Source organism: Arachis duranensis, chromosome 9, assembly GCF_000817695.3.
Source record: "Arachis duranensis cultivar V14167 chromosome 9, aradu.V14167.gnm2.J7QH, whole genome shotgun sequence".
Taxonomy (NCBI): domain Eukaryota; kingdom Viridiplantae; phylum Streptophyta; class Magnoliopsida; order Fabales; family Fabaceae; genus Arachis; species Arachis duranensis.
This window is the reverse complement of record NC_029780.3, coordinates 40,659,688-40,669,619: the sequence shown is the minus strand read 5'-3', so window position 1 is coordinate 40,669,619 and position 9,932 is coordinate 40,659,688. Positions and strand designations below refer to the sequence as shown.

Sequence of the window (9,932 nt, the reverse complement as noted above, 5' to 3'; positions counted from 1 at the left end):
ATCAATAATTCAGCATAAACATGCATGAATTCTCATCCATGGATCAACATCCATATCAGCCATCCGGCTCACGGTTAAATCCATAACCAGCCAATATTCATAGCATACACAGCTATTCCAGCTTACGGTTCAATCCAGAACCAGCCAATTATATCAACAATTACGGCCCTTCGGCCAATGGCATAACAAGCACTTCCACCACCATCCTCCACATCTCACATAATCATCAATGATCCTCATTGATTATTCATTTTCCCTTGCTTCACTCACAAGTTACCACATCCACTAGCTCCTTCTCTCTTAGCTAGGCATATCATAATGATTTAAGATATAAGTGGTGAGATCGGAGGCTTAGAAGTGTGAGATTTGGCTTTTAAAACTCAAAAATCAACTTTGGGATGAAAACAGGTCCACGCATACGCGCACTCCACGCGCACGCGTGGATGGCCCCAAAAACTTCATCGACGCGCAAGCGTCATGCACGCTAACGCGTGGATTAAAAATTTGCCAATCGACGCGTACGCGTCAACCACGCGTATGCGTGGGTGTTCTCGTGCCCTAGGCACAACACTAGCACAGTTCTGGTATAACTCTCTGGAAAATGGCTGGGCATTGGGTGCAGCACCATCGGCGCGCCCGCGCACATCACGCGCACGCATGGATGGCATTTTCTGGAAGAACGGCGCGCACGCACCAAGTGCGCCCACGCGTAAGGGGTTATTCTGCTAAAAATTTTCTAAGTTAAAAGCTGCAGAATTCACCAATTTAAACCCCAATCTTCCAACGGACATAACTTCCTCATTTTAAATCGTTTTTCACCTGTTCTTCGAACGGCATGGACATCCCGGATCCAATTTCCTTTCTAAACAGATTTGGCACAAAATAGAGATCCGTAGTCCAAGTTTTGTCCCAACAAAGTATGCCCAAAAACCATGTTTTTCATAAAAACCACAAAGTACCATTTTCAAACAAGCCATTTCCAACTCTTTTCAAAATCAATCAAAACATGCCATTTTCATCCCTTTTCTTTGAAATCAATCAAAATATATCAATTTCAACATCAAGCCTCCTCAACTCACACATTGAGACTTTACCACAATATACAAAATCACTATCCCATCATTTTAACCCACTTTACCCAAGTGGCTCAAACTCAAATATTTTGACATATCATATACTCTTCCTCATGCCAATTCTCTCAACATCAATTCCACTAAATCATCATGGTATACAATTAATATCATACTCACCATCAACATGATAAAAACCCACAATTCAACCATAACCAATCATCAAGCATATATCACAACATGCATATTTCTCATACATCATACCATCAAGGCATCATTAATCATCATCACATATATGACCACATCATATATATCAATCATTCAACAACATCAACCATTCAATGCCTATCTTAGGGCCTCTAGCCTAAGTATTTTCCTACCACATTACATATTAGATACGGGAAACCGAAACCATACCTTAGCCGATTTCCCAAGCTCAACCGGAGCACTTCCAAACCACTTATCCACAAGCTCTCAAGGCCTCAATACCTCCAAGAACAGATTTTTCACCACCAAATCCCTTTTTCAAGCTTTTCAAAATCACCACTCAAGCTCTAATATTCACATATACACAACCTAAGCCACAATCATCATACCCATACACACATCTCAATACCCAAACATCATAGAACAACAAATTACACTAGAGTTGAGAATCTTACCACACCCAAGGTCCAAGGAGACAAGATTAGCCTTCTCCTTCAAGAGAGTTGGGTCCTATAACATCAAAGAGCCCAAACTCTCAACATTTTTGCTCATAAAACTCGAAAACAAGGCTGGAATTTCGAAGAGCAAAACGTGGCTTACCTCAAGATTAATTGTATGGGTTTTGTAGAGCTCTCCGCGGTGAACGCGTGACTGCAAACGGAGCAGCAATCGGAGCTCTAGATCAAAAGTTATGGTGGTTTGAAGATCAAGTGAGAGATGGAAGGTTGAGAGAGTGTTCTTCCCCCATTCCCTCTACTTTCGGCGTGTTTTTGAGTGTTGTGAGGAGAGAGAGTGCTGAAAACTAGGGTTTTGGTCTAGTTATGTTGGGCCAAGGGCCCACTCTGGGTCCGGTTGGCCCGGTTTGGCCCGTTCGGTCCAATCTTGGTCCGATTTCTATAAAATTGGTACCGAAATTCTCGTCTCAATCTCCTCTATCACATTTAGCCATAAAAATCACATTTTAGGCTTTCTAGAATAAATTCTCATTTATGGGTTAATTAGCCATTAATTAACTGGGTTTTACACCAAGAGCTAAGGATCTTTGCCAAAATAGAAGTCTCCAGCATGCCTCAGCGAGGAGCCTCACGTCCTGCATTTGAAAACAACAAAATTCACATGGGTGAGAACCGGAGGTTCTTAGCATGGTAACAGTGCCCAAATATCTAACATGTAATGTCCTGGAAAAGCCGAAGGCAATCCTAGAACTTTCATCTTATAATCAAAGCGTATAAATACAACTAAACCATGAGAAAAGTGAAAACAGGCGACTAACTTAAAGATCTCCAGGCTAACTAAATATCCCCTTTCCAAATCCTGCAAACCTCCCAACCGCCAACAGTAATTTAGGTGCAAACACAAGTATATTAAACAAAGAAATGCAAAAGTAGGAAGCAGATAAGACAATTAGGCAATTAGCAAGTAATAATGCAATCAATTAGGCAATCTAGACAAAACACATATAATGCATATGATGCATGCCTGTCCTAGTGGCTGACGAGTCTCATCTGTCGGTTATAAAGCCAGCCTGACAAGTCCTGGTAGCTAACTATTGGACTGTCCTTCTGTCGTGCATCCCCAACTCGAGTTATCTACAACATAAACATCATATATATACATATATCCAACACCCTCATTGGTGTATATTTACGAGGGTGAGCTCATCCAGAACTTTCACAATGTCCGGCCACACTTATGACATAGGGTCAGCAGAGTATCAAGTCTCCACCTGGAGCATGTGGTGGTTAGCCACTGCTTTTACCCAGGAAAACTCGTATCTTAGATAGGTGGAGTGCAAACAATCATAATAATCAACCATTCATCATATATGCATTTAATCACAGCCATACATTAATATTTATCTCAGCCATTCGGCCTACAAATCATAATTCGTACTCAGCCATAATCATCATAACACGCAGCGATTCGGCTCATATCACACTCAATCATTCGGCTCTTATCATATACAGCACTCCACCATCCTTCTCAACAACTCATATCATCATCTTTCATCAACTCATCATAACATGCCCTTTCTTCACCCACAAGTTACCATCTCCCCTAGCTTACTCTCATTCGCTAGGCATTCTATATCAATTTAAGATTTAAGGGATGAAATTGGGGGTTTATAAGTGTCAAATAACACCTCGAAAGGTTACAATTTTGTTGGGAATGTGAAAGACTTGAAAACAAAAGCTTTAGAAAAGAACTGGGTCATGTGCGTACGCACAGGGGTGTGCGTGCGCACGCCCAGAAGCATTTTCAGAAAGTGTGCGTGCGCACAGGGCTGTGCGTACACACATAAAGTTAAATTCTTAGGGTTGAGTACGCGCACAAGGTGGGCTAGTGCCATCAATCGAATGGTATTCCCAACGTGTGCGTGCGCACAGGCCTGTGCGAACGCACAGTTCGCAAACCTTTGTTGGTTGTGTGTGCACACAGGGCGTGCTAGCGCTCCCATCAGTGGCCCTGTCCCCGCGTGTGCGTACGCACAAGGCTGTGCGTGCGCATAGGTTCAAAATCACACGGGGTGTGCGTGCGCACACAAACCAGAAATCACAAATTCTGCAGAAGTTACAGAATTCAGATTTTTGGCCCAAACTTCTAATGATCATATCTCCTTCCACAAAAATCAGATTTCCACCAAATTTAAACCATTTTAAAGCTTATGAAATTATCTTTCCTTTGATATAAAAATCATCAAATTCCAAAAACAATAGCTCAATATATGATCCGTTGAAATTCATTAAAATTCCATTTTTACCAAAACTCATAAACTCCCAAATTTCAAAACATACACTTCCCAATCAATTCAAAATCAACTAAAAACTCAACCATTCCAACATCAATCATTGCCAATGCCACATACAATCATCAACCCACCAATTCCACCATATTTAGCCATATCTCATTTTCACAAATATCACATCACAATCAACATTTCATATCTCAATCTCCAAACAAATATTCAATTTATCACTCACCATATATATAAATATACACATATCATTATCACACTTCAAATCATGCTCATCAACAAGAGCCTTAACCCTATCATCAATCAACATATTAATCCATATCACAAACAACATTTCATACTTTACCAACCATTATCACTATTACTCATATATTCCACTCAACCCAAATCATCCAACAATTACATCAACATTTTCACAATCCACCAAATACATACATAACAACACAATTCACATCATCCATCAACTACATCAATATTTCAAAATCCTAACCTAGGGCCACTAGCCTACATTTTCACTACCACATTACATTTTAGATATAGGAAACCGAAACCATACCTTGGTCGATTCCAATTTCACCCGGAACACTCTCTAATTTCAACCTTCAAGGTCTCCAAATCCTCACCAACAGATTTCCAAGCACCAATCGCCTTTCCAATCTTTCCAAAAACCACCAATTAAGCTCCAATACACACACACACACACACACACACACACACACACACATATAATGCCTAAGCCACAATATCACACCAAAACACAATAACTCAATACCCAATACCTCAAATTCAATATTTTCACTAGGCTTTGAGATCTCTTACCTTATCCAAGGATCAAGGGAGAAAGAACAAGCCTCCCCTTCAAGTTAATTTGATCCTATAACACAAAGGAGCTCATAATTTCAACATTGTTGCCCATCAAACTCGAAATCAAGGGCTGTAAATTTGAAGATGAAACTGTGACTTACCTCATAATTGCTGTGTAGCTTTTGTAGAGCTTGACGCCGCGGTCACGTGGCTGCAAACATTGTGTCAATCAAAACTCCGGATCAAAAGTTATGATCAATGGAAGTTGGAGGTGAATAGGAGCAAGGGTTTCATGTTCTTCCCTCTTCTCCCTTCCAATTTCAGCATGTGTGTGTGTTGTGAGGGGAGAGAGTGTGCTGAACTCTTTAATTGAGTGATGCTTGGCTGGGCCTTGGGCCTAACTTGGGTCTGGTTGGCCCGGTTTGGCCTGTTCGGCCCAATCTTGGACCGATTCCTGTAAAATTGGTGTCAAAATTCTCGTTTTAAATTTTTCTATCACATTAAACCATAAAAATCTCATTTCTCACTTTTTAGATTATATTTTAATTTATGGGTTAATTAGTCATTAATTAACTGGGTTTTACACAAGAAGGGAGAACACATGAAGAAAACAAAGGAGAAGCACACTGAAGTGTGCGTGTGCGTATGTGATGCCAGGGCATCTTGGCTAGTTTTACTAGCCATTTTTTGTATGCTTTAGGTTGGTTTTATGCATTTTCTTAAGCAATAAGCAAGTATTTGGATGAGAATTGCATGCATGCATTGATTCAATCAAACATTGTTAATTATGTGCATTTTCATGAGATTTATGCAAGAATTGTTTGATGTTATGAATGATGAAAAATCTTGTGATTTAGCAACGCTTTGATGCATGTTTTCGGTTGATGATAGGTGAAGCAAGAAGACAATGGAGCAAGAAAATCTTGGAGCAAGGAGGAACAGAAAGTTGGCAACTTGGAAACCAAGTTGGCAACGCCCATTTAGGTGCAGCCAGGAGGAGCAGCACCTTGGCAACTTGGAAACCAAGTTGGCAACGTGCTAGTGTGTATCCAGCAGAGTTGGCAGCTTAACCTTACCTCCTTCAAGGATGCATAACTTGAACCACAGAGATCCAATTGACATGCTTCCAGTTGTGTTAGAAAGTTGACATCATGAGCTTTTCAATGATATATAATAGTTCATAATGTAGCATGAAATGGAAGCTCAAATCAGAGCCATATTTAAGCCCCAAAAATAAGGAAATGAAGTTGAGAGTAGAGGAGGGGCGTTGTCACTAGCGTGTCCAGCAACAACGTGGGCAGCAACGCCCAACAAGCCAAGTTTCCATGGATGGGCATTGTCACTGGCGTGTCCAGCAACAATGTGGGTAGCAACGCCAGGAAGCAACCAGAGAAGAAGGATTGCATGTTGTTGCTGGCGTGTTTGGCAGTAACGTGGGCAACAACGCCTATGCAAAATTGGCAGCCTGACCTTGCCCTCTTCAATGGAGTATATCTTGAGCTACAAAACTCTAAATGAGGTGATTTCAGTGGCATTGGAAAGTAGACATCAAGAGCTTTCCAACCATATATCATAGTATGGAATTGTAGATCATTTGAAGTTTCAAAAGCTGGCTTCATTTAGAGACTCAGAAATTGAGCACGTTGGCACATGCGTGTTTGCCAAAAATGCCTGCGATTCTGGCAAGCTGACCATGTCTTCTTCAATGGAACATAACTTAAGTTACAGAGATCCAATTGAAGTGCTTCTAATTGTGTTGAAAAGCTAACATTCAGAGCTTTCCAACCATAGATAATAGTCTATAGTGGAGCACAAAATTTAAGCTCAAACCAAGGGCAACTTTGGGCATCAAAACTGAGTTCTAGAAGAAGAGAGCCAAGTGTTTTGCAACAACTTGGGCAACAACTTGGGCTTGTGAAGGTTTTGGTGCCAATAACGCCCATATGACTCTCTGGAGCTTGGTTTTGGTTTAATCAAATTACTTCAAGGTCCATCCAACATCAAGCAAGCAAAGCCCATAAATCTCAATCAATCAAGGCCACAAGAATCATTTAGAATAGTTAATTTTTATTTTGATCGTAATTTTCTTTTAATTTCATATCAATTTGAAATTTAGGAGAGCCTATATAAAGGCCATAGTTTCATAGAATAGAGAGGGGGAACTCTGGGCAAAACACACACACTTCATTGACACACTCCACTGGGAGTGGGTCTTCGGACCCCTCTCCTCATACTCTCTTCTTCTCTTTTCTCTTCTTTCTTCTTTAGTTTGTAATTCTCATTTATGAATCTTTAATTTTCAGTTTTGAATTCTTAATTCTCACTCTTTATTTTCATGCACTTTAATTTCATGCAATTTAGTTTTCATTAGAGGGCAATGATTACTTAATTCCCTTTGCATTTGGGAAAGGAGCTCTGTTTCAATTTTAATTGAATTGATGTTTATCCCTTCTTCTCTTCTTCACTCTATTTTCATACTTGGATATCTTTTAGAATCTTTGCAAGAGAGTTCTGTTCTTCAAAGATCCTTGGATCTACTAGAATCCTATTGTTAGCCTCGAGAGAGGGATCATAGGATTCAGTTTAAGCTCTCTTGGCATAATGAAGTTGATTCTTAATTTAGAGTTGGTATGTGACATATAACCACTCTAATATTGGGTTCTTTGGATTTATGTAGTATGAGATTAAAAATCATGTTTGTTTATCTAAGAGAAAGTCTTTGTGCTTCATAGATCCAATTACTACCGAGAGGGGAATTGGATCTACTTGAATTACATGTGAGCCTTGAGAAAGGGATCATGGAATTCAGTTAGAGGCTCTTCTCTCATAATTCTCTTGATCAATACACTCTTAGTTGGTACGTGACATATAACCTCTTTGAGTTGAGGTCTTGAGGGTTGTGTGGCTCTAAGATTAGAAATTGAACTTCACCTCTTCTCATGACCAATTAGATCACGAGAGTGGCAATTGATTATGTTAAGAGAAATTAAATCACCAAGAGATTGGGGTTTAATTATTCATAATCCGCCATGGATCTATCCTACATGATTGAGAAGGAGTGAGACCCATTGATTCAAGAGGAATCAACATCTCCAATCCCTCATGTCTGCCATCTTTACTTTCTGTCATTTACTTTCTTGCAATTTATTGCTTTCCTTTACTTCCATGTCATTTACATTTATTGTTTGCTCATCACTCCAAAATGATTGTCTAACTAGAATAATCAACTAACTATTGATTGTTTAATCCTTTAATCCTCGTGGGATCGACCTCACTCTTAGTGAGTTTTATTACTTGATGCGACCAGGTATACTTACCGGTAATTACGTGAATTCTAATTTTTTTTGCGTATCAAGTTTTTGGCGCCATTGCCGGTGATTAATTGTGATTAACAATCTACCGGTGGTTGATTACCTTGATTAGACATTTTTTTCTCTCTGTTTTAGTCATTTCTCTATTTTTAATACTTTCTTTTATTATCCCCAACTATTTGTGTTAATGCCTCACCAAGAAAACCTTACTCGTGACAATCTTTTCTCTTAGTGATTGTGTTATTAACATACAACAGTTTCTTTTGCTTAGTTTCATTCCAAATAAATGGGCATATGATTGCATTCTAAGTTTGGTGTTGCCTTGCAACAAATTGATTTTCAATCTTCACTAGGTACTTGCATTATTCTCAATTGAAAGTGGCATCCTAAGTTTGGTGTTGTCACTTATTTTTCATGCTTTGTACCATACACACCACTTATTAATGCAATCACATTGTCTCTGTTTTACTTCTAGTGTCTTTATTGTATCCTTAATTTTGCTTGCTTAAGCACATGCATTACTCACATTTCAATGTGCAAGACACTCATGATCCATCATAGACCCCATCACCACTATTTTAATTGTTGCTTGAGGACAAGAAATTATTCTAAGTTTGGTGTGGGAAGGGGAAGAAAAGGAGGAAAAGGACAACAATAATGAAGATGAACTATAAGGTGGTAAATTTCCTTTCTCCTCTTACTTATTTCCAGCACCTTAAATTGCATGACTGATGACAAGTCATCATATACCCATTTTTCAAGCTAATTTCACTTGTTTTATTAATCTTTATGCACTTTCTTGCATCCTAAGTAAGAGATTTGGAATGAAAACACATAACTTCTTTAAATCAAGCAACTACCATTAATTTGATGCTAATTCATGAGGTTTAAGCTAATTTTAATTGAATTTTAATTGATTCATAAGCCTTGTGAATTTAGTGATACTTTGAGTGGTTGTTTTGGTTTATTGTAGGTGAAGAAAAGAAGAAAAGAGAAAGTGTGGCTTAAGAAAGCGTGGCCCAAGGAGAAAAAGGCGTGGCGCATAAAGGAGGAATGCAAGCAATGCCCTCCACAAGGGCACACTGCCCTCTAGGAGGGCAACATGAGCAAGCAAGCCAAGAGAGGCAACGCTGCCCTGCCCACGACAAGGGCAGAGCACAAAATTGTGCCTTGGATCAAAGAAAGTAAAAACCTTGCCCTGCCCTCCTCAAGGGCAGTATCGGGCTCACCAAAGGGAGAAATTCAAAGAAAAAGTCACCATTGCTTTCCACAAGAATCGAACACGGAACCATGAGGAAGCAAGGAACTAAGCCTTACTTTGGTGCCAAGAAAATCAAAGAAAAGAGGAAGCGTGCGCGTCACACAAGGATCGAACACGGGGCTTCAATTTGGAAACATTGCCCTGCCCTCCGCAAGGGCAGGGCAGCATCTTGTAATGCACGGCCAGCGCACCATTCTGGCGCACCAAGGGAAGTCTCGGCAGCACCAGCAGCACGCACGAGCACCATTCTGGCGCACCAAAAAGTTCTGCCCTGCCCTCCGCAAGGGCAGGGCAGCATCCTGCACGCACCAACGCACCACACGCACGCACCATGGGCCAGATGCACCATTTTCTGCCCTGCCCTCCACAAGGGCAGGGCAGCCTCCTGGGAGCAACTTTCTTCATGGGCTAAAATTGGATTAAAAATCCAATAAAATTCATTTCTTCACCAAATCAAAAGCCCATCCAAATCCTAAGATCCAAGAATAGAAAGTGTATAAATAGGAAATAGTTTGATGTAATTA

The 9,932-nt window shown here is 40.0% G+C and overlaps 1 pseudogene; it reads right to left on the bottom strand.

Annotated features, from left to right (window-relative positions):
• The window catches only part of LOC107495237 (BES1/BZR1 homolog protein 2-like), a 24,554-nt pseudogene that overhangs the window by 9,713 nt on the left and 4,909 nt on the right, over positions 1-9,932 (bottom strand).